Source organism: Halictus rubicundus, chromosome 7, assembly GCF_050948215.1.
Source record: "Halictus rubicundus isolate RS-2024b chromosome 7, iyHalRubi1_principal, whole genome shotgun sequence".
NCBI lineage: Eukaryota > Metazoa > Arthropoda > Insecta > Hymenoptera > Halictidae > Halictus > Halictus rubicundus.
This window is the reverse complement of record NC_135155.1, coordinates 603,215-629,029: the sequence shown is the minus strand read 5'-3', so window position 1 is coordinate 629,029 and position 25,815 is coordinate 603,215. Positions and strand designations below refer to the sequence as shown.

The 25,815-nt window shown below is 40.6% G+C and overlaps 1 protein-coding gene across 3 annotated transcripts in view; it reads left to right on the top strand.

Annotated features, from left to right (window-relative positions):
- The window catches only part of LOC143355910 (unconventional myosin-XVIIIa), a 378,931-nt gene that overhangs the window by 220,439 nt on the left and 132,677 nt on the right, over nucleotides 1-25,815 (top strand). The window lies entirely within an intron of this gene.

Sequence of the window (25,815 nt, the reverse complement as noted above, 5' to 3'; positions counted from 1 at the left end):
ATTGAAAATTCACTTTTAATAGCTAATAAATAGATAACAGAAAAATTCTAAATGTGGAAAGTAATTAATATGACGAAGTGTGAAATATGTTCGTACTTACCAAATGTTATAAAACAATTTATACAACGACTTCGTTTACAAAACAAAATATTAGATATAATAAATATATGTTAGAAGTTTAGTCGAGACCCGAAGGTTCGTCACCTTCCCCACTCCGTGGCCAGATCCTTCGAGAACGCGCCCCACGCGCCGTGTATCGCCATGACTTCAGGTCATTGGCCACACAGGCTGAGGCCGGTACGCGATATTGTAACCCACCCCGTAAACATAGTATCCGGTACTCTAAGGCAATGCCGCATATAAAGACTCATTCTACCAGATTCACTGGGCAACGCTACACCCGGTTACCTTCGCGGCAACTCTCACTCAGAACACTCCACGTAAACATCCCTGTGCCGACCGATAGCTGCATAACCCAAAGCGTTCTGTTTTGTCTCAAGCATCCCCATTCGAGGCGTCACGTAGGCTCAGCCCCTACCATAAATCCTTCCAATCCTAAGGGTCCTATCGGTATCGGCCCTTGACTTGACTTAAAACATATTGATGCTAACATATATCTAACATACACCTAATATTACTATTGCACAAACAACTATATAATAAACACTTCAATAATACACTATACAACACGCTAAACTGTATAATTTAATATGAATATACTATACTGCTAAAACTATATTAAACAAAACTTAAATATGAGAAAAACGGAAAACAGTAATATGTAGTTATAAATGCTTTGAATCGTTTGTCTCAGAAGACACTGCTATAACTGACTGAAGGCATAAAACAAAAACCTTCTTCCACTGTTTATTGCTTCATTTGTTTATAGCTTCATTTGTTTGTAGCTTCATTTTGTACTCTATAAACATTTAACAGAGACACGGCTAACAGAGTCCGCGGCTGCAACAACTGACGCGAGGCAGAGAGAGAAAAGGAGGAGTTCACTTCCATCTAAATTCTCTATAATATCGGAATCTGGACGAATCTGGAATAAACCTGAAGTGTGTAGGTGGGTTCGCGTGTTCAGAATGAATGATTGGACACAAGTTATGGATTCCAGCGTACTTTGTTTCTTGAGACTTACATACAACGCGTCACGGAAGCTTTGCTCGACTGACTGTCTAACGGTCTCGCTGTCTCTCGGTTTTCGGTCTTACGGGGCTTTTTACCTATTCCCCGAATCGTCCCGATTGGCCGGGGCTGAATTAGCCTTTTTAGCCAATCAGGCACTTCTTCGGGGACTCCTGCGCCCTTGATGCGCTTTCCCTAAACGCGGGGGCGGTGTCGTAAATTTGGTGATGCAGCGGGGTTTCCAACGGGCCCGCGGTGCATGACGTAGCCGGCTGGCGCCAACCTGCCTAGCTTCCGGGTCCCATCGGAAAACCCGAGGTTTATGATACCCGCACGAGCTGTTGAGGCCGAAGGTAAAAATCTAATGGCCAAAACGTGCCATAGCAAAAACTGCCAAGACGAGTAACGGCTTTCTCAAAAACAGCTGTGGGGTAACGGGTTCCATAAACTCGCTCGACCATTTGCACACCAAATGTTGACAATTGTACGTGTCGATGGCCGCTACAAACCTTTATTGAACTTTAATCAAACCTTCACGGAATAAAATGACACAAGAAAAAGTACCGGGACTCACCCTGAACCATAACAAAATGATTAATGAAGTCTTGGAATTAGAAAAATAATTATTGATCTATTGAATATCATCAAATATTAATAACTATTAAAAAATATATGGAGAAATAATCACAACTGTATTAAAGTGTAGCACATACTTTTCTCAAAATATAAGAAAAGTAAAAAACCAGACAAAGTTATTTCAAATACTAGAAAATATTTAGTAAGTAAATGATACTTCAGCGAAGAGAAAAGAAATAAACTGTTACCATAAAATTTTCTGACTTCTAACGAAGTACACTCTTTTATGAATGCATAAGTGAAAAAAGCAGTTATGGTACGGTATTCTATACGTATTCTACTATCTTATACAACAAAAATAATATGGATACACTAAGTTTTAAAAAATGACTTTTTCCCGGTTTTTTGGTGCAAATACCCCACTGTGTGTCGCCCGTTCACGGAAGCACCCGAAGAACGTGCGTCGAACGCGGCTGCAGGTGACCGAGGAGTAAGCGCGCGAGGCGCGAGGCTCGGTCGTAGGACGGTGTAGGATACCGCGCGATACCAGGATCGGGAATACGGGTCGCGGGGAGGGAGAGAGCCGGAGGCGCGGTACGTTGCAGTGAGCCCACTGCGCGCCTGACTGCCGTCTCAGGACTGCCTCGCGGTACCGGTTACACACACACACGGAAGCATCCGAAATTCCTGCTTAGCCAATACCAGCGTGTTCACGCTCACGCACGGAAGGACCCGAGAGTGCGGACTTACCACGCGGCTGCGAGTAGTCCGGTGCTCGGAGAAGTTCCTCCGAGAGCAGCTCCAGACAAACTCCGCTGTTCGCTTTTTTTTCTTATGGAGTAAGGGCAGAGGAGGGGAAATCTTGAGCTGGCGAGCCGTAGGCTCGCCAGCAGAGATTGCCTCTGCCCCATGTGAGCCGCTCCTGAAAGCCTTGGCTTTCTTATCGGCTGACTTATTAACTTTGGTATTACCTATGGAGGTAAGTGGGTATGGTAACCAATTTATTAATACCCAGGAAATTTGCAAAAACCTGGGGGTAGATAGATAAAAAAGGATATGAATTTTCCGTGGACCATGATAATGGATTTTATTCCCTTGTTCAAATGATTTAACTGTATTTTGTAATATTAAAGTAAATGAAACAAGAATAATATTAAATGAATTAGAAAATAATATTCACAGCAATTATAAAAGAAAAGAGCCACTTTTACTCTATATCATAGTGTAAGGCACACACCGCGGAGGTTTTGTCCCCACGTGTTCAAATAATTTTACTATATTGTAATGTTAAAGTAAATGAAACAAAAATAATATTAAATGACTTAGAAAAATAAAATGCACAGTAATTTTAAAAGAAAAGATCACTTTTGCACTATATTTAGAAGTGTGAGGCATACACTGTGGAAGTTATGTTCACCACGTGTTCGGGTGATTTAACCGTAATTTATAGAATTATAGAAAAATTGAACAAAAATGACATTAAAGTGATTAAAATAAGATTCACAGTATTTTTTAAAAGAGAAAGAACACTTTTACACTGAATTTGAAGGTGTGAAGCACACACCGTGGCGGTTATGTAACCGCGCCGAGCACGCGGTCGTACAGTTTTGTAACACTATATGTATATGATATTAAATATATAACGAATATAACTGAGAATAATAAACTGAGTAATTTTAAATAAAAGAAAAAAAAACTTTTAAATTATTCGTAGGAAGATTCTTCCGCACTGAGAGAAATGCGAATAATTCGCGAAAAACGTGGCGAAGCTCGAGCCAAAATGGCGTGAGCACTGAGCAGTGAGCACAAGAGAGGCGACTGTACGAGCATCCGCACTGTAGCACGGTTCGCGACGGAATGTCAGACAAACTCCGCTGTTCGCTTTTTTTTTTTGTAATAAAAGGAGTTAGGACAGATGAGACGTCTCTGTACCTATGTGAGCCGCTCCTGAAGGCCTTTGCCTTCTTATCGGCTAATTGAGTTGGATTGGGATTACCTATGGATGTGGATGAGCAGAAACTTTCAAAAACCTGAGGACATGCGAAAGTGAAAGGATGACGACATCCGTGGCATAAGCCATGGAGTATTGCTCCAGAGAGCTTATTAGAGGAATTTTCCCTGAGTTCCTAGGGGCTTGCACAGGCAAGCCCGAGGAGGAGGGGGATGTATCCAGTCAGGGCTGGAATAGGAATGTTGATGACTTTTTATGGATAGCACCCATAGAGGGGGGGCATGCGTAGATAGAAAGCGTGAGGCTTTAAGCAGAATTAATATGCAAGCGGGAATGGTACTTTAATTTTGTAGGGGATCTTGTCTACGGAGTAATCCCCAGTTAATTTGACTAGCGGATTTTCATGGTCATCTACATTATAATTGTCGATCATTTTGTTAATGATGTTTTTGATTAGCGGAATGGTAGCTAATTGATGCAGTTTGTTGGTAGAAACTCGTATATCCTTGTTCAGGATGACTTTCAAAATTTTGGACTGAATCCTCTGTAGACAAGATCTAATGTATGTTGGAGTGGCGTGATATCAAATGATAGCCCCGTATGTGAGGGCGGGCCGGAGGCACATCAAGTACGCTGTCAAGCGCAGCTTAAGCGGTAAGTGCGAGGATGGTGCAATGAATGATTTGAATACAGCAAAAGCACGTAATGTCTTATTAGTTCGGTCCTTAAGAGCCGGACACCAGAGGAGTTTATCGTGGAGAATAACCCCTAGGTATTTTACCTGGCTCGCCCACACCACTGGTTCGCCATTAATCATGAATTTATTGTTGGCTTTAAAGCTGTCAGTACGCATACGCATAGCCTTAGTGAATAGAATGGCGTCAGATTTAGAAGGGTTCGGCACTAATTTCCAGTCCTTAAAGTATTGAATGACAAGGTCAAGGTACTGTTGTGTTCGACGAAAAAGAGTCGGTCGACCTTTTCTCGTGGAGGTAGAGTAAATTGCCGTGTCGTCAGCATATAGTGCTTTTTCACACAGTGGCATGGAGGGAATGTCGTTTATGTACAAAATGACAACAGAGGACCTAATATGGAGCCCTGAGGTACTCCGGTTTGACAGTTGTAAATGACAGATTTATGAGAGTTTAAGCCAACGTAGCACGTGCGCTCAAGTAAGTATGAGTTTAACAAACGTAATATAGAGTGAGGGAGAGCCATCCCATGTAGTTTAAATAGGATTGGCTCTATGCCAGACGGTATCGAAGGCCTTGCACAAGTCCAATAGGACCATAGCGACTTCTCGTCTCACGTTGAGCGCATGGGCAACGTATTGGGAGATACGTCCTACCTGGTGTAGGGTGGAGTGTTTTTGGCGGAAGCCAAACTGCTGATTTATTAGGATGTTGTTCGTTTTGACATGGTCCAGGATATGATTAAATATTATTCTTTCGAGAAGTTTACCAGGAATTGGCAACAAGCTGATAGGCCGTTAGCCTGAGGGATCGGTGGAGGGTTTTCCTGGTTTATGGACCGGTACCACCTTAGCCAGCCTCCATGCCCTGGGAAAATAGTTAAGTCTGATTGAGGCTTTGAATAGGTAATGGTACTGACAGTAAATTTTATGCGAGGCATTTGACAGCATCGGGACAGTGATCTTATCAGGGCCGGGGGCCTTTTTTGCCTTCATATTTTTGACAAGGTCAAAGATTTCCCTGGGTGAGGGCACGGTGACAGAGGCATTGTCGTTCGCTTTCCCCCAGTCAAATTGATTGTAGAAATTGTTGACTATCTGCTCTTTACCAGAAGCAATCTGGGCCGCTTCCATGTGGACCTTGGCAAAAGTATTTGCTAGTGCATCAGATTTGTCGTGGTCGCAGTGCAGAGGTCTGCCGTCGACGTTAAGGACTGGTATGGAGAACTGTCGTTTTTTGACTAACGTTTGGTAAGTACTCCAGAACGTAGGATCATGTTTAATAAAGCTCTGGAGCATTTTGGCCCAGGCCTGTTCTCTGATCTTATAAATACGGCGTCGTATTTCTTTAGTTATTTCCTTCATTTGTGGTAGGAAATATTGGTCGTACGAGATTTGATATAGTCTACGAAATCTCCGCCTGGTCCTCAACAAGGCGACTAGACGATCATCATTTGCTACGGTTTTTCTTCTGGTGGCAGTAGGAGAATTTTCTAGGGTTGTGTCCCTGGACGTGGAGTCCCAAAGGGATCCGATCAAAAAAGAAGTGAGAGTGTCAATACAGAGGTCGATCTCAGCAGGAGATTGAAAGCGGGAGACAATGCCCCAAGTCAACGTGGTCTCTTTGTACTTATCCCAGTTGGTGGACTCGTGAAATAGGGACCCCCCTGAGGGATCAGTGGGAGCGATCCTTTTGATGGATACTGGTCTGTGCGCCGTCCCGAATATGTCCAGAGTCTCGCATTTAAATGAAAATGTAGAATTGGTGATAAAGAAATCAATAATGGTTGGTGGAACCCGAGGAGCAAAGTGGGTGGGCGAGCCAGGGGCAATTACCGTAAAGTTTGATTTTATCATGTGATTATATAGTATAGTACCAGCCTGGTTTGCTCGAAAGTTCTTCCAGAACCGGTGCTTAGCGTTCCAATCACCGCCGATAAGGAACGGTGACCCGTAATTTGTGATGTGCCTCAGATCCGACTCGGAGAGGGGCTGTTGTGGTCTCGCATAGATGACTCCAATAAACAGGACTGGGTGGTCCAATCGGACAGCCAGGAATTCCAATTCGGTGCGTACTCGCACAACTGAAAATTTTATATGATTGTTAATGATGATGGCTACACCTCCCCAGCCGTCGGCACGATCCGGAGTCTATATTGATGCGAGGTCGAGAATGAGTGCTGGCTTTGGCAGCGTGGGCATATGATTTGAATGTCCACGCCATAGCAGCTGGATGGTTAGTGGGGGGGGGGGGTTTAGATTTAAATTTGGATTTCTATTGTAATTGGATTTCCGGGGCCCATTGACGTCTGGTCGAGATGGATTTGTAAATATGGCTGTCCTGGGTGGCTTGGGAGCCCTTTTGCGCAGGTATTCAGCCAGTGCAGGACATTGCGAATAGTTGGCCGTATGGTTGCCCTTACAGTTGGCGCAGGTATGGGGGATCTCGTAGGGTTTACTACAGTCCGCAGAGGAGTGATGCACTGCGCATTTAACGCAGCGAACCGGCAAATTACAATTGTTAGCCGAGTGCCCGAAGGCCTGACAACGAAAGCATTGAGTGTAAACCCTTTTTGAGATATATTTCTCCCAGTAAACCCGGGTATTGTAGATGAAGCCCACCTTGTTTATTGTGGCAATGGTGGTGGAGGGAGAGAAAATCGCTTTGTACATAGCGTAGTGTGATGTGGAATTTTTTGGAGTTATCTCTGAGATTGATGTTATCTCTAGTCCGAGAGCTTTGATTTCTTCCATGAGTTCGTTGCACGGGATTTGAGGGAGCCCTTTGAGAACCATAACCGGATTTCTGTCATTGTTGGAGCTAAATGTGTAGAAGGGTATTTTGGCTTCGGCCAGGATTTTTTTAAATTCAATATGCTTGTCAGCATTGAATAACTGAATTCTAATGCGTCTACCGAGGAATTTAGCCGAGTAGAATTTAGCCATGTAAAAAAATGTTAAGTAGATAAGTAATACAGCCCATAGATGACTAAAGGCCGAAAGTACTCCAAAAATATTTTTCCGGAAAATTATTAAAAAAATAGTTTAAACGTAGTTAAAAAAATGTTTTTACAATAGCGTAACAACAATCATACGGTTAGAAATCGAAAAAACATCTGATTAAAGAGAAAAAAATTTTTTGCCCGGGGCGGGATGCGAACCTGATCCAAAAAGTCTTCAGCGGTTCCGCAGTCGGAGACCATAGCTACTGCACCAACCGGCGCCGTTGAAAATACCTTCGAAATATTGGGATATATCCTGCATAGTATAATTGTCGTTTTTTGTACTACGCAATTTTTAAAGTCTGCACGATATTTCTCCGAACTTAGGGATGTTTAATATTACATAATATATTTTTACGATAATTATAACTTAGTTTTTCACGGAAAAAACGCCGAAAAAAGTGGTTTTTATTTTTTCCTACTATGACGCACCAAACGCAGGAATTTGAAAAAAATTGAGCATAATACTTAGGACAATATCTTATTGCTAAATTAATTCTGTTCTAGTTGCTCTTAGATTTCCATATGAAATCTGCATTTTTTCGATTTTTTTCGTGTTTTTCGATTTTTACAGCCAGAGTTTGCAACGGAAAAATCTGAAAACGACTCAAAGTATGTGGTTTGGTGTCCGACATGTGTCAGATTTTTTTCAGAATTTTAAATTGTCATTAAATGGGGAAAATGGGCCAAAAACTGGATTTTCGTTTTTCCTCTATAACTACCCTTACAGATGAGCTATAGGGCTAAAACTTGGCTGAAAGGTATCTTTTTTGGTAGGCTATCGAATGGCGCAAATTGGAATAAAATCCCTTCCGGGGCCGATTTGGCCCTCAAAGCCGGCTATAGCCTTTGTGAGGATGTGCCATGACCAACCTCAGGCGTGGGATTTAAAGTTGGGAATAAAAGTCTTTTATATATGTTTTTAGTATTGCCTTTCTTGCTCTTGGCAAGAGCAAGACGGCGATTTGCAGGAGGAGCAAGGTTGTCGGGCGGGGGAGGGGGGGATGCCCCCCGGCAACAGAAGAGGTTAAGGGTTTGATTGTTAGATAAATTGATGGATGTGGTTAATGTCAATAATAGTGTAAATTGAAGGTGTTGGAATTTTATATTTGCCGTGCTAGGCGGCAGAAATGACGGCAGTCAGTGAAGTATGAAGTATCGGAGTGATACTGATGGCGTTGTGTTGTTTAGTAAATTATAGGTTAGTGGCTGGGCAAGGAGAGACCTGTTCACAAATAAGATCACAGGGTAAGGTTATTGCGAGATAATACGTTTCGTATTTCTGAATATTTATGTTCAATAGAGGACATCATAGTGTATATTCACACAGTTGTGATGACCTTGAGTGGGGGGGGGGGGGTGTGGGACCCGGCAAGGCAAAATGTACACGGACGTTATTGTAATGTAATCCGTATGTATGATGTATTGTGTGAGAAAGGACACAGTAATATACGAAGTCAAGGCACGTGGAATATAATGTTCCCGTGTTCTGATGGACAAACAATTTAAATAACTGACTTGATTATTGTGAGGAACTGAAGAGTGTACTGTAACTGGTATAACAATGTATGTCAGGATAATTAAAATGATGAATTACAGTAAAATATTTAGTTTTATAAGATAACTCGAGAATTTATATTGCATTCACGGCAACAATATGTGTTTGTCCCACCGACACGCCACGAGGTTAAATTCGCGTGAGTGCCAGAGAGAATCTCCGTTAAGGGTACAGTGTTTAAGTTGTACCAAATGCAAATTAATGAGTGCTGATCTCAGTAGTAAAAGAACAGGGATATGCAGTGTATAATTGATAAGGTTCAATATAAATTAGAGTACATATAATAAAGGAATATAACAGTAAATTATGTAAGTCAGAAAGAGAAGATAAATGCTGGTAACAATTTAATATAATTTAATGATTAAAGAAATTATACTAATTAGCATGAGTTGTATAAGAGAACATGAGGACATGAGAACATGATATGATAAAGGCAGAGAATTCATATAAATGGTGATCAGAAAAGAAAAAATAGATCAGTATAAAATAAAGTGAAATATTCCATTTAAATGAGTTTGTTTAATGTTGTAAGTTAACTGAAAAATTTGCAGTTTCCGCACAAAGAAAAATGAAAAATAGATGAGCCACCGGCACGCACGGGGTATATGTACGCGCCCGTGCCAGAGTAATATGATTGAGTGGTTTATATAATTAATTTATGAACATAATTAATAATTAAGAATTATAAAGAAGGTGGAATATAACCAGAGAGATACGGCTGGTTGGTAATATCGTGCTCGCTGGCCACGTTTTCAAGGATAGTCTTAAAACTAAGAGTATAATAGAATGTAATAAAATAAAATGATATTAATATATGTAATAAAAGAAAGATATAATTTGGAATTTTATAAGCAGTAATTTAAGAGTAATAAGGGAATATATTACAAGAATAATAGTTAGCTAGAGCTTGACGCTATAATGAACGCACGTGTAACGTAAGTAACGGATTATGTTAAATGATCAATTATGTGAATATATAGAATATAACATGAAAGTAGAAATAAAAATAAAATAAAATAAAAAATATATATGTTTCACTTAATGTGAGTTTATAAGAAAAATGTGAGGTTGAGTTCGCTGAGAGAACAGTAATAGGCTAGGTTTCCCACGTGTTAACGTGGGGAACTAAGATACGTGAATTATGAAATAAATGAGTTATTATTGTCTAATGATATGAAATATATGATAAGGAAAAATTGTACTTCACCAATTTCGTTGAGTCTGGGAACTGATGTAAGTTGTTGGGATGTTTAGAGCGAGAATAGCACTCGAGATTTTGCGATCCCGCACCGAGCACGCGGTCGCGCGGTGTATGTATTTAAACGAATTACTATTAAATGATTATTAGTTAGAACAAAGATGAAAATTATTTACACTAGAGAATGATTAATTAAAGCCAAAGTATATTAAACGTGTAATTTCAACAAATATACGATCGTAGCGAAACGTGTTCGCAACGTAGTAAAGACTTCCGAAGCCAATATGGCGCGGGCACGGAGTAGGAGGCTCACAGAGAGACGACTGAGCAGACAAACTCCGCTGTTCGCTTTTTTTTTTTTTTTTTTTTTTTTTTTTTTTTTAAGTAAAAGGACTGTTTAGGACAGAGAAAGAGAGGGTCTCTATCCGGCTCGCCGGGTGAGACACTTCTAGGCCTATATGAGCCGCACCTGGAGGCCTTTGCCTCCTTATCGGCTAATAGAGTAGGATTGGAATTACCTATGGATGTTGAAGAGCCGAAGCTACCTGATTATGACTCAGGAAATTTGCAAAAACCTGAGTAAAATTGCAAGGAAGGATGAGACATCCGTGGCAAAAGCCATGGAGTATAGCCCCGTAGGGCTGTAATAGGAATTTTTCCCTTGGTTCCGGGAAGGCTTGTGGTACAAGCCCAGGGAAGTCGGGAGTGCATCTATCTTATAAGATAGGATGATATGATTGACCTTTTTTAAGAAGCACCCGTAAAGAAGGAAGGGAGCATAATAGACTGGAGGTATTAAGCTAGGATTGTTTTAAGATGAATTTAAAAAGCAAGCGGAAATGAAACTTTGATTTTATATGGGATCTTGTCTACAGTGTAACTCCCCGTTAGTTTGACTAACGGGTTTTCATGCTCGGAAACATTATAGTTAGCTATCATTTTATTTATAAAGTTGTTAATTAGCGGAATAGACGTTAGTTGATGTAATTGTTTTGTAGGAAATCGTATATCCTTGTTAAGGATGGTTTTCAAGATTTTTGACTGGGTCCGCTGTAGACAGATCCGAATAGAAATAGGAGTGGCATAATACCAAATGAGAGCCCCGTATGTGAGCACGGGTCTGAGACACATCAAATAGGTGGTTAAGCGAAGCCTTAGTGGTAGATGTGAAGAAGGAGCAATAAAAGATTTTAATGCAGCGAAGGCGCGCAGAGTTTTGTTTGTACGATCCCTCAATGCAGGTGACCATAAAAGTTTATCATGCAGGATAACTCCCAAGTATCTTACCTGGCTCGCCCATCTCACAGGTTCGCCATTTATCATGAAATGATTGTGCGCTTTAAAAGCGTCAGTGCCGGATCTCAAGGCCTTCGAAAAGAGAATGGCTTCTGATTTGGAAGGGTTGGGTACTAATTTCCAATCATTGAAATATTGTATTACACAGTCAAGGTATCTTTGCATTCTGCAAAAGAGGGTCGGTCGACCCTTTCTCGTAGAGGTGGAGTATATTGCTGTGTCGTCAGCGTATAACGCCTTTTCACACAGGGACATGGAGGGGATATCATTGATGTACAAAATGAACAATAATGGTCCTAGAATGGAGACCTGAGGTACTGCAGTTTAACAATTGTAAATAACGGATTTGTGAGAGTTTAAGCATACGTAGCACGTACGCTCAAGCAAGTATGACTTTAATAATCTTAAGATGGAGTGAGGTAGAGCCATTTCATAGAGTTTATATAGAATGGCTCTGTGCCAGACAGTATCGAATGCTTTAGATAGGTCTAATAAGACCATGGCAACTTCCCTTTTCACATTGAGCGCATGAGCTACGTATTGCGATATGCGTCCTACCTGGTGTAGGGTAGAATGCTTTTGGCGAAAGCCAAACTGTTGACTAATGATGATGTTGTTCATTTTAACGTGATCCAGTATGAGATTAAATATTATTCTCTCTAAGAGTTTACCCGGAATGGGTAATAAGCTAATCGGCCGATAGCCAGTAGGATCAGTGGAAGGTTTGCCCGGTTTGTGAACCGGGATCACCTTGGCAAGTCTCCATGCCCTGGGAAAATAGTTATGTTTAATTGCAGCCTTGAATATGTAATGATATTGGCAAAAGATTTTATGCGAAGCATTGGCCAGCATCGGGACGGTAATTTTGTCAGGGCCAGGGGCCTTTTTTGCCTTCATTTTCCGGACAAGATCGTATATATCCTTGGGTGAGGGTACATTGACGGGGACACCGTCACTCTCCTTCTCCCAGTCAAATTGATTGTAAAAGTTGTTAACAGACTGTTCGTTTCTTGAAGCAATCAAAGCCGCGTCCGTGTGGACCTTGGCAAAGTTATTTGCTAGAGCATCAGATTTGTCATGGTCAGAGTGCAAGGTTCTGCCTTCGACGTTGAGGACTGGTATAGCTAACTGGCGTTTTTTAGCTAACGTTTGGTATGTTTTCCAAAACGTAGGATCAGGTTTTATAAAGCTCTGTAGCATTTTAGCCCAGGCTTGTTCCCGGATTTTATAAATTCGGGTTCGTATTTCTTTGTTTTTTTCCTTCATTTGCTGGAGGAAATAAGAATCGTACGAGATTTGATAAAGTCGCCTTAGTCTCCGCCTAGTCCTCAACAAGGCAGTTAGACGATCATCATTTGCTATTGATTTTCTTCTGATTGCAACAGGAGAATTTTCCATGTTCGTGTCCCTGGACGTAGAGTCCCATTTGGAACCGATCAGAAATGATGTAAGTGAGTCTATGCATGAATCGATTTCGGCTGGGGTTTGTAAGTGAGCGACGATGCCCCAGCTCAAGGTGACCTCTTTATACCTTTCCCAGTCAACAGATTGATGAAATAATGATCCCTGGGAGGGGTCCGCAGGAGCAATTCTTTTGATGGAAACTGGCCTATGCACCGTCCCGAATGTGTCAAGGGTCTCGCATTTAAATGACGCTGTAGAGTTAGTGATAAAAAAGTCAATGATAGTGGGTGGCACCCGCGGAGCATAATGAGTGGGCGAGCCTGGTGCAACTATTGTGAAGTTGGATTTAAGCATGAAGTTATAAAGTGTTATACCAGCCTGATTTGCTCGGGCATTCTTCCAGTACCTGTGCTTAGCGTTCCAGTCACCGCCAATTATGTACGGTGACCCGTAATTCGTTATATGCCTCAGATCCGTCTCAGTGAGGGGCTGATGAGGTTTAGCATAGATGACTCCAACAAAAAGGACTGGATGGTCAAGTCTTACGGCCAGATATTCCAGGTCAGTACGAGTGCGAATTACTGTAAATTTAATGTGGTTATTATAGCGACTCCTCCCCACCCATCACCACGGTCCTTACGAATGACCGTGTAACCGGGTATGGAGAAGGAGGTGTTGGGTTTCAGCCAAGTCTCGGTCACCAGGAGGAGATCGCACTCTAGGTGATCGAGTTTAGCAATGATTTCATGACGCTTAGGTAGTATGGACTGAGCGTTCCAAGTTATTATGTGTGGGAAATTAGCCATTTTTGACAGCAAAGAAAGGAAATATGATTGTTTATTCCAGAGTCGAAAGGACTTCTAGGAATGTCTGGAATTTTTGTGTATTTGTAGTGCATGTTCTTAATTTGTTTGCAAGGGTTTGAGCGGTAGCAAGCATGAGATTAATATCACATAATTGTGATATCTCTCGTATAGAGTCTGCAAGTTGAAGGAATTGTTGGGTATTTGTGCCAGGATGAGAGTGTGCAAGATTAGGCAGAAGATTATGTTTATCTGCGTCGGATTTTGTTTGAAGTCTGTTAATCAGACTGGATTTTGTGGCTTGAGCATAGGATATGTTACTCCTGACCTGAGCTTGAGATGGATTTGTTTGAATCGCCTGTGTACTAGGATTTTGGATATTATATCGACTAGCCCGTGAAGGTTGGTTTTCAGTCACTGGTAGTGTCTTAGTGAAAACTGGAGTTCTGAGAGGTTTGGGAGCCCGTTTCTGCAGATAAGCAGCCAGTGCAAGGCACTGCGAATAATTGGCAGTATGATCTCCTTTGCAGTTTGCACAAGAGGGTGGGACATCGTAAGCCTTGTTACAATCCGCGGAGGAGTGTGAAGCGGCGCATTTGACACATCTCACCGGGAGATTACAGTTTTTTGCTGAATGGCCAAAGGATTGACATCTGTAACACTGGGTGTAAGCCCTTTTAGAAAGGTACTTCTCCCAGTATACACGGGTGTTGTATATAAAGCCAACCTTATTAATGGAGGCGATGGTGATTTCCGGAGAAAAAATGACTTTGTATAGTGCATAATGCGATTTGGTATTTTTAGGAGTAATTTCGGAAATTGAGGTGGTCACTAGACCGGTCGATTGTATTTCCTCCTTCAATTCCTCGAGGGGGATTTGAGGGAGTCCCTTGAGCACCATAATAGGGTTCTTGTCAGTGTTTTGACTGAACGTGAAAAACGGAATTTTAGCTTCCGCCAAAATATTTCGGAATTCTTGGTGCTTATCCTGGTTGAAAAGCTGTATTCGTATTCGTCTTCCTAAGAATTTCGCTGAGTAAGCATCTTTTCCTACATCAGCGTTCATTCTTCGGTAGAATTGAGGAATATTTAAATCGAAATTTGAGAGATAGATAGGAGGTGGTCTGGGTTTATTTTGACCAGTCCGATTCATGTTCTTGAGAGTCGGGCCCGAGTTTAGAGTCCGCTCGATAGGAATTCGGGAGGTTCTTCCCTGGGGTCTCTGGCCATGTCCGGATGTACTATGGGAAGGCCGATCAGGGTTCAAGATCCCCTCGAAAGAGGATAATACCTGGAACTTGTTGGCTATGTGGATGTCAGCTGTATGCATCTTATCTGTGTTGCTATTGGAGCCAAGCTCCAGTCCAGAAGGAGATTTATCTTTGTGATGTTTTTTGAATTTAGGTGATAGGACAATCTGAAAATTGTCCTCGTTTTCAGGTAGGATCATTGGCTCCTGAGAGGTGGAATCCTTCGAGGATGGAATAGGATTTAAAGTAGGATGTCTAGTGAAATCCAGTGCATTGTCAAAGAACAGCAGATTGTCGGCTGTTAACTGATGTACGATGGGTGGGTTTACGTCAGGAACGCTCTGTGACAGGGTCGTCAGTACTGGAGAGGTGGCGTTTAACGCCGGTAGAGAGGTGGAGAATTGAGTTGAGCTACCTTGCTCAGCCACCGGAGTTGAACTTGTAGTCGGAAACAATAATCGTTTGTAAATATTTTTTGTATTGCCTTTCTTGCTTTTGGCAAGGGCAAGTCTTCTGTTTACTGGGGGAGCCAGTTTAACAGTGGGGGGGGGGGGGTGGATTTCCCCCCTCCTGTAAATGTACTACGTTTTGTATGTACTAAATACAATGTGAACCGTGTTAAAATTTAATCAAACAAAAATTAATACTTTTATGCACAAAAAACATATTAAGGAAATCTATACCGGAATAGCACGTGCATGAATTTTCGTGCACCAGGTACAGATTATGTCTCGTCCGCTCACTAGCACAGTTCGCGACAGAAAAGGAGAATATAATTATATTTTAAGTAAATGAATATAGGAAGTATGCTCCTGTGTTAATATTGTAGAGTAATATTATTACACAGGAGATGACGTTTAGTATATATTACACCCAAGGATAATTTGGTGTAATGGAATTATATTAATTATATCAAAGATAAACAAAAGAATAATAAACAAATGAATAATAAACAAAAGGATATTATTTGTTATGTAAATTAGAGAAAAAGAAAAAGGAATTTTGCTAGTTAGGCACGTGGTCGACACGTGAGGTTATGTTCCCACGTGTCCCGTGATTATTATAGTATTAAGGATAAACAAAAATTAATTTGTAGGGTATTATACACGTATAAATTATAATAATTATTACTATTACGTAAAAGGAGTTTACTGTACTTGCTATACAAGGAGCAAGTCAAGCGAAAAGTCGGGGTATATCACGCAGGTATGCGTGATGTACAAAAAATGACAAGTAAAAAGAAAAAGTATATTAACATAAAATATAATACGATATGAAATACGAGGATAATAACTATACTATGATTATAATTATAAGAAAGAAAGATTTCACATATATGGGCATATGGCCCACGCTGTGAGGTTATGTTCACACGTGGTCCGTGGGAACTGGAATTTCAATTGTATGAACAAAATAATAATTTTTAATATACAATGCACAAAACATGTAGAAAGAAATTTTTACATCACCGAGTTTTGTTGAACAGGGTCTCTTAAATTAATAATTTCCTGGAGTAACTCACAAAGGAGATTATCGAAACCTTTACGGGCACGTGGTCCGCTGTTCACGCTGTAGTTATAGGTATTCTGTAGGATAAATGCTGAGTAAAAACACAAAAATATATTTAGCACTGGCTAGACTAAAATAACTGATATTAATATCGAAAAAGAAAATTATATTCCGTAAAATCGGAGATTTTTCCGCGATACGCGCGAGTATTCCGAGCCAAGATGGCGCGGGGACGGATTCACTAGCGTAAGAAAGCTAAATGTAGAGGCGTCCGCTCACTAGCACGGCTCGCGACAGACTGGGAGACAAACTCCGCTGTTCGCTTTTTTTTTTTTTTTTTTTTTAAACAGGGCAGGCCTGTGGGTTGAACTTGAGGGTTTGTGGATTTTTAGGTTCCTTAGAGCGAGATGCTCTCTACCCTATTAACATGAGGGTTATTGGTGAACAGCAGGATGGTTAAGTTTGGTGAGTCTGTCATGAGTGTAGGTATAAGAAAAGTTTCAAAAAACTTATAAAGGGAATTTAGCAGATTTTGCTGATTGAAAGTAATAGATAGGAAGGTAGGTAGATAGGTGGTTGATGTTGGTGGGTGTTTTATTCTGTGTTCAGTGTGAATGTGGTAATAGTAGGAGTCCCTCGATGATTCCCTCGATGATTCCCTCGATGATTCGAAGGTGGTTCCAGAGGTATTATTATTCCTAGTCCAGTCTAGTCGTTTGTTGGCTGGTTTTCTTTGTCCTCGAATAATTGTAGGAGTCCTCTTGGTTTTCTAGGGCGTACTGGGAAGGTCGCGCCGCTGGTGCTTTGTTGGTAGGTGTTTAATATTTCGTTTGGATCTGGTGGTAGGTCCAGCGGGAAGCGGAATTTTGGAGAGTATGGCAGTAGGTTTCTTTCAAAGAGAGCAGTGTTGCGTATAAGTGGGTTTGGATGGTCCTTTGGGTCGTAATTCTTAATCAGGGATCGGAAGACTTTGTCGAGCATTGGGATATTGGCTCTAATATGGATGTCTATTGTGGAGTGGTCCATTGGTAAACCTAATATGATTTTGATTGCTTTGTTTTGAAGTCTTTGTAGGGTGATTAAGTGGGAATTTGCAGCGATGTGCCAAAGGTGGACACCGTAAGTCATGACTGAACGAATGCAGGTTTTGTATATTAGGATTTTTAATTGGGTTTTTAGTTTGGATTTTTTTCCAATTAGAGTTAATGAAGCTCCCAGGGCGGCCACTGTTTTTTTCTTTCTGTCGAGGACAGCAGGGCCCCAATTCATCTTTGCGTCCAGGATAACGCCCAGATATTTGATTTCTCGGTTCCATTCAATGTGTTCTTTCATGATTTTTAGGCGGGGGAGGCCCTTATCAAGGTGTTTACGTCTTCTTGTGAAAATGATTGCTTGGGTTTTGGAGCCATTTAATTTCATTTTCCAGTCTATGAAAAAGTTGTTTAAGAGGTCAAGGTGTTCTTGGAGGATTTCAACTAGGCGGATGTGACTAAGTGAAGCTGCCATTATTGCAGTATCGTCGGCAAAAAGTGCTAGTGACGTATTTTTAGAAAAGGGTATGTCGTTTATGTAGAGTAGGAATAGAAGAGGTGCTAGGACTGACCCTTGGGGGACCCCGGCCTTTATGATGATTTGGTTGGATTTTTGATTTCCTACCTGGACGAAGAATGTTCTATTTTCAAGGTAGAAGTGAATCAATTTAATTAGTCTGGGATGGAATTTTAAATCTATTAGTTTGGCAATAAGGCCGTTGTGCCAGACGGAGTCAAAGGCTTTGTTCAGGTCTAACAAGACCATACCTGAGAAGCGTTTGATATTCATGTGGTGTGTATGGAATTGGGCTGTTCGGATTAATTGGTGTATTGTTGAGTGTTTGTTGCGGAAGCCGAATTGTGGGTCGATGAGGATATCATTTTTATCGATGTGAGTCCTTAGGATTTTGTAAATGGTTTTTTCGAAGAGTTTTCCTAGGATAGGTAGGAGGCTTATGGGTCTGTAGCTAGAGGGTAATTTGTGGTTTTTTCCTGGTTTGGGGATCGGGATGACTTTGGCAGTTTTCCATGGTTTGGGGAAATAGGCGTGTTGAACGCAAGCTTTGAATATGTAATAGAGTTGGACGAAAACGTTTCTTGGGGCTTTCTTGATTAGGTTAGGGGCTATGCCATCCCACCCGCAGGCTTTTCTGGATTTTAGGTTGATAGCGGTATCTCTAATGGTTTTAGGAGAGAGAAGGTTGATGATGTCGATGCATGGAGACGGAGAAAAATGTTCATTCAAGTGGAATTTTTGGACTTTTTGATTTACTTGGCTTTGCAGAGCTGATTTGGATCTATATGCCTCATTAAATATTGAGCTGAATTGTTCTGCTAGAAGTTGGGCTTTTTGTTTGTCAATATCATGATAATTTCCGGAATTGTCTAGAAGGGGGGGAATGCTTGTAGGTTTTTTCATGATCTTTCGAAACACTGGCCAAAATGAGTGTGTGTTTTTAGTGTTTTTTATTTCATTTCTTATGTATACGTATTTAAGCCATTTGACTCTATTTTGAATGGATTTGTTAAGATTTTTGTAATGTTCAAGGTAGATTAAGTTATGGGAGCGTTGCCATTTTTTTCTTGCAGTATTTCTTAATTTGATCATGTATTTTAGTTTTTCGTCAGGGGAGATGAATTTGTTAGGCGTGTTAATAAAGGAAGTCGATTTGAAGAAGCAGGTTTTGAGCGAGCGTTGAAGTTGGGTGACTCTGAGGTCGATTTCGTTGGGTGAGTTGATGCGTGGAGTGATATTAACTTTGTTGGCTTGTATTAGGAAGGTTTCCCAATTTGTGATTGGGGAAGAAGTGGCGAAGGAGTGTTTGATGTTAGGAAGCAGTAGGACAGGGCGGTGGTCAGACGATAAGTCTTCGGATACTTCACATTGAAGGTTTGTAAAAGTATCTGCCAGAAAGAAATCAATGGTGGTTGGGAGACAGTTTGGTCGGAAGTGGGTATTTGAAGATGGGAGAATTAAGGAGTAGCGATTGTCTGAGATGTGATTGTCGAGTACTTTGCCATTGGAGTTCGCGCGTCCATTGTTCCAGGAGGGGTGTTTAGCGTTTAGGTCAGCACCAGTGATGAAAGGGAGGTTTAGGGTGGTGATGGAATCCAGTGCTGCCGAGTTTAGGGATTGATCAGGGCAGTAAGCAGAGATTACTATTAAATTTAGGTTTAATAATTGGATAGCTACTGCTTGGAGATTTGATGTGTTATTTAGGTGGTAAGGGCGGAATTTGAGGTTTTTATGGATAAGGATAGCTACGCCTCCCCGGGGTTTTCCGTTGCTGTTGTCTTTCCTTATAATGTTATAGTGTGGGAGTGAGATATTAATGGAAGGAGTTAGCCATGTTTCCTGTATCATGGCAATTAGGATGTTGTTTGTAATCATGAAGAGTTCAAGTTCATTTAGTTTGGGAAGAAGGGAACATGCGTTCCAAGTCATAATGGTTCCAGGTAGGCTGGGGGTGAAGGTAATTTATGTGAATAGCTGTTGGGCAGCTTCAAAGATGATTTCGAGTTTGTCGAACATGGATGTACAAGTAGCAAGTTTGGGACGGATGGAGTTGACGATAGGGATAGCTTTTTTGATGAAGAGAATAGCTTCTTTGAGGAAGTCATTTGATCCAGATGGATCCAGGTATTCTTGGAATTCGTTGGTATTTTGGGGGGGAGCTTGTCCTTTCACCACTTCACTGAAGGATCTATTTCCTACTAAGACAGCATTTTGTCTTGGAGGGTCATTTCTGGTGTGTATAATTTGGTGTCCTTTGGGGGAATGGGTAGAACGGGGGGTGGATTTCCTGTTGATATAAGTTAGTAAGCTGGGGCATTGGGAAAAGTTAGCTGTGTGCGAGCCATTGCAATTTGCGCATTTGGCTGGTAGGTCGGGGGTCTTGGTGCAGTCTTTAGTTAGGTGCTCAAGGCCGCACTTAACGCATTTAGGCACTTTGAAACAGTTAGCGCTGGCGTGTCCAAAAGCCTGGCAGCGATAACATTGAGTATAGTTTTTAGTTTTTAGAAAACGTTCCCAGTAGATGCGGCAGTGGTAAATGAAACCTATTGTTTTTATTTGGGACATTTTGGTTCCAGGGGGGAAAGTAATTTTGTATAGAGAATTTCTTGGTGAGGTACGGAAGGATGCCACACTTAACGGGGTGATGTTTGCTTGCTGGAGTTCTGTAGTGATTAATTCTGTTTCAATTTGGGGGAGGCCCTTAAGGATTACAGTGAGGGGTTTTTCGTTTGGAAGGGCGAACGTGTGAAATTTGAGCCCTGCATTTTGAAATGCAATTTTGGCAGATAAGAAATATTTGGTTTCGCTGAAGTGGAGTCTGGTTTGATCACCGAGGTATTTGAGATAGAAGTTTTTTCCAATTTCAGCTTCGAGTTCTTTGCTGAAGTTAATGATTTCCTTCTCAGCGATACGGATGTAAATGGGGGGCGGGCGGGCTGTTATTGTAGGGGTAGACGTGGAGGTACCTGGGTTATTTGTTTTGTTGGGTCCGGTGGTCTTGGCGTTGGTGTTGGCGGAAGTTTGTCCTGCGGCGTCAGCGAAGTTTTTGAAGGCCTCAGTTGAGAAGGCCTCGAATCTGTTGTTAGTCGGAATTCCAGGGAAATTATTCCGCGTGCCTTGGATGTTGTAGTTGGCCATGCTATTGGTCTTTTGCCTCTTGGCCTCAGGAATTAGTTGGACGTCTGGGTGGAGGTCCTCTAAGTAATTTTGGTTTACTTCGTTAATGAGTTTCCTCGGAAGTGGGCCGGAGATTCGGCCATCTTGAGTGATGGGGTCAGTAATATCCGTCACTATATGTAGTTTATTCACTGTTCTTTATGCGGAAAGAGCGAAATGTGGGAAGCGGAAAACGCGAGGCGTTTTAAGCGAGAGATCCCGCTTTGCAACCCGAAGCGTGCGCGTGACTATAGAGCGACTGTGCGACTGCGCGGGGCAACCGTACGCGTCAAGGTCTGCGGAACGACTCCCTAATTGCTCGTGAGCTGAATGAGAGCTGAATGATGAAGAGAAACTGATGAGTACACGATCCGCTCGCCTTGACGATCGGAGCGACTTTGTGAACGGAGAATGTTCTAGATTTTTTGATACTGAATGTGAGAACGGAGAATGACGGAGAATGAAGCTAGAATGTCGAATTGATGGAGACAAACTCCGCTGTTCGCTTGTTTCGGCCGGGTCTATATAGCCGAGCGCGGACCATTACGAGAACCTCGCTTCGTGAGGAGCTCGACTGGTCTCGGCGGTCTCGAGATGCTTACTGATTGGCTCGCGCTTGGGCCCGACGCGAGCTCGTGACGGAACGCGTTAATCGCCGTTTCGTTGCAAAACAAATGTTTAAACCAATACATTTTTATTACTTAAACGATTGTTTAAACAAATACATTTTTATTATTTAGACAATTTTCGTCACATTTTGCAATAAGTAAAAATCTTTACAATAAATGGAAATGTCATTGACATCAGCCCGACTATATTATCATCCGATTTATACCGTGTTTGGGCTCATTTTGTTCGGGAAAACATTTTCAATCGATAGGTAATGATATCATGATAATTATGATAACGTTAATAAGACGTAATATTGGATTTAGTTGGTAAATGCCAATATGTTACTTGTTAAAATGTTGCCCCTGATACTGAATCACGACCATTTGAAGCGTCGCGTTGTGTGTCTCCTGGAGACAACAGTGTAAGCTTTGCACCATCGCTTATTAATAGCAATAAAATGTTCGTTACAATTCATAATTCTGCCATGGAGATATTATTAATCGATTACAAATAGTTTGCTGATGAAAACAAGTCTAAACACGCCACAAATGAGATAAGTTAGACAGTGCCAGTATTGAAACGATTCCTTCGAAATTCATTAACGAATTTTATTTGCAGATTTCAGATACACCTTTTGTGTTACAACGTTATGTATTTCACTAGCTGACCGTTCCGTAGACAGAAAAATGCATTGCATGCAATGTATGTACATGTATCTCTACACAATCTAAACAATTCCTTATAAAATTGTCTTAATAACTTAATATCCAGCAGAGTACTGATGGTGAAACCCAATGACATTTCCATTTATTGTAAAGAGTTACGCGATTCGCATCGCAAGATGTTAGAGTTGACCGCCTGCAGATGTTAGGGTCTAAAGTAATAAAACCTACCCTGACGTTTGCAGGATGGCAAAATTATTTTATTTCCGAAATGACTTTACGGGTGTAGAAAATGTAACTACCCCATCATAAACGTTGCCAGCCGAGTACCGCTGGGGCCTGCCCGACCGCGCGGCACGCGCGCTCCCGACAAGACTTTTTTTCCAAACATTTGGCGACCACCTTTGACAGTGACCATAAAACAACAGATGCGGGATTTCCTACCCCCGCAAAGCATAGCTCCGCCTTCTTATATTCGGAAAGATAACGCCTTTCAGAAGATCAGGGTATAAAGGGAGGAAATCCACAAAACCGACTCCTTGTACTTCTTGTGCTTCTTGTACCTCTTGCACTTCTCGCGTTTCTTGCTAAGCAGTCTACGTATTTTGTCTGTCGGTCTCTCATTGTACATTGAACACGCTATTAAATAAACAGACTATCCTGTTAAGTAAACAGACTCAGTTTTGTGGTAACACAACCACAAAAATTTATTTGTTTAAACATTCGTTTAAATAATAAAAATTTATTTGTTTAAACATCCGTTTAAATAATACAAATTTATTTGTTTAAACATTCGTTTAAATAATAAAAATTTATTTGTTTAAACAATCGTTTAAGTTATAAAAATGCATTGGTTTAAACATTTGTTTAAATAATAAAAATTCGTTTGTTTAATCAATCGTTTAAATAATAAAAAGTGTTCGTATATTAAAGGGAGTCGCTGTACCGTAGTACGTACTTCCGTATTACGACTTATATTATTTGAAGTCAAATAAAAATAACGGATAAACTAACATGTGATTTTTATCTCTTCGAAATACTCGTCACGAATAAAACAATCGAATAAATCATCTTCCTACATCGAGCTTTGAATAAATCTCAAAGTTACGCTGAAAATCATACGTCGAAAATCAAAGATAAATTTCCGTAGCCAGTGTCTGACGCGATTCACCGTAAGATAAATGGTGGCCCTGCCTTTGACTCTCAAATAATCGTCAAAGATAAATTGAAAAATTTCAGCTGTATCTTATGGATAATACCTCTCAAATAACTTCTCGTTGCTAGAGGCGTTGAGTACGCATACGCCCTTACTTCGAGATTCAATAAACTACAGATGACGAATGAAATTTCTGAAGAGTATCTTACAGATAAACTATGGTGAATATGTATTTCAGAAAAATAAGTACAAATAAAAGATAACTACCGGTTATCTTTCACTTAAAAATTTTAGATAAAAAGTTGCCCATCTCTGGTGGAGACCTTACTGTGTTCGATGACACATTTCTTTCATGATAATTCTACAAATGGGAAATATCACAATAAGTAATAGGTCATCTTCAAACTTGAATAATTTTAAACAGACAAACAATAAAAAAGTGAAAAATGCTTAAAACTATAATGTATACCTGTCTAAAAAGTGTCTGTAAAGAAAAAATGAACACAATATCCGAGCGATATTTCAGAAACGGGTGAAGAGAAACATGAGTACTACAAAAGTATTTAGTTTCTATTCATTATAGTTTTTAAGTTATAGTTTTTTAAGTCATATAATTTTTAAGTGAAAGATAACCGGTAGTTATCTTTTATTAAAAAATACTGAATGTATTTTTCGATCAGTTTCACGATGCAAAAAAAATGTAGTTATGTATCAAAAAACACCGATGACGTTGATAACTGCGAAAAAATGACCTTCGGAAAAAAATATTCTTACCAGATATGTGGTCTACTGACACCATGCACATTACGTAACAGATATTTTTTGCATCACAATAACCTGAAGAGATATTTAGGTGGCCTTACTTAAAAGGACCAGCCTGTATTAAAAAAGTCCAAAATTTATGGTCCCCTAAGTTAAAGTTTAGCCCAGAAGTTTACTACACAAGAAAGGTACATAAAAAATTGGTTTATCACAGTGCTATGAGTATTTCAATTTCTGCAAATTTCAAAATACTGTAGAATTCAGTTGGAAGAAAAAACAAGAGCGATAAAAAATATTGAGAAAATCTTTAAAGTCTACTTTTAATAAACGCAACAGGAACAACAGAATTCAGTAACGAAAATTTAGGTGAACTTGCCGAAAAGGGTCCTCCCCTTCGATTTCAATCAAGTTCAGATATGTAGTCAAGGTTATCATTCTGAACAATTCCCTTTAAAATTTTAAAAATTCTTTCAACTTTACTTGTAAATCCATGGGTGTTCTTGATAGCGGACACCGTTTCGTACGGCAGAAACATCATAAGCTGAGTATAATACAAACTGTTTTAGGTTACGTTTGGGTTAGGTATAGGCTTGGATTATGTTTGGATTTGGTTTGGGTTAGATTTGGGGACCTTTTATTCTTTCTTTTTTTTAACTCAGGATGGGAAAATGCTTTCGCTTTTTTGAAAAATCTTGGTTATTATTAAATCCCCGAAGTCGATGTCGAAAACTCCACTCTCGAGCAGAGTTTTCAGACCTCCGTGTGAGCCTTACCGGAAGGGAGGCCTGCTAAGATCCGAAGATCCTGCCGCCATTACCTCACGCAGCATGGGGACTATGTACAGGGTGTCACAAAATTATATTTCACGGCTACCATAGTATGATTCTACACCTACGATTTGGTGGAAATTGACATAAAAAACTCCGCGCAAGATTGACCTTGACATTGAAAATCAAGGTCAAAAAAACAAAATTTTTTGTTTAATCGTGTTCTACTGGTCATAAGGATCGACTTTGTGAAAGAAACCATGGGTCGCATCTCAACTGTTCTCTTAAAAAATGACGTTGCATTTCTTATAATTTTTGCAGCTCCTGCAGCTCCCTGCAGCACCTCTCTTCTTGATAGCGACGCATACCTGTGTGCACCCTCAGGGTCCACCACGGGAAGGTGGGGAGAGAGCATTTTAGACCTGAGACATACCTCAAATAAAGAGAACGAACCGACAGTGAATCAGAGCCACCACTGTAGGCGCCCCAGGTCCTAGGGACCCCAGACCTAACCTAGACCTAATCCATACATAATCGATACATTTACATGTAAAGTATTTTGCAATTGTCTCGTAAACTAAAGCCGATCGAAAAAAATTTTAAAGGGAAATGTTGTTCAGAATGGCGACCCTGACAACATATCTAAAGCTCATTGCATATCTAAAGACATGTTGCGTTACCGCAACGTTAAATCCTAGATAGTTAATATGAGCTTTAATTTACTGTGACGATATTTTAACGATATTATTGCTATATCGTTAAGTATCCATAAGATATCGGTAA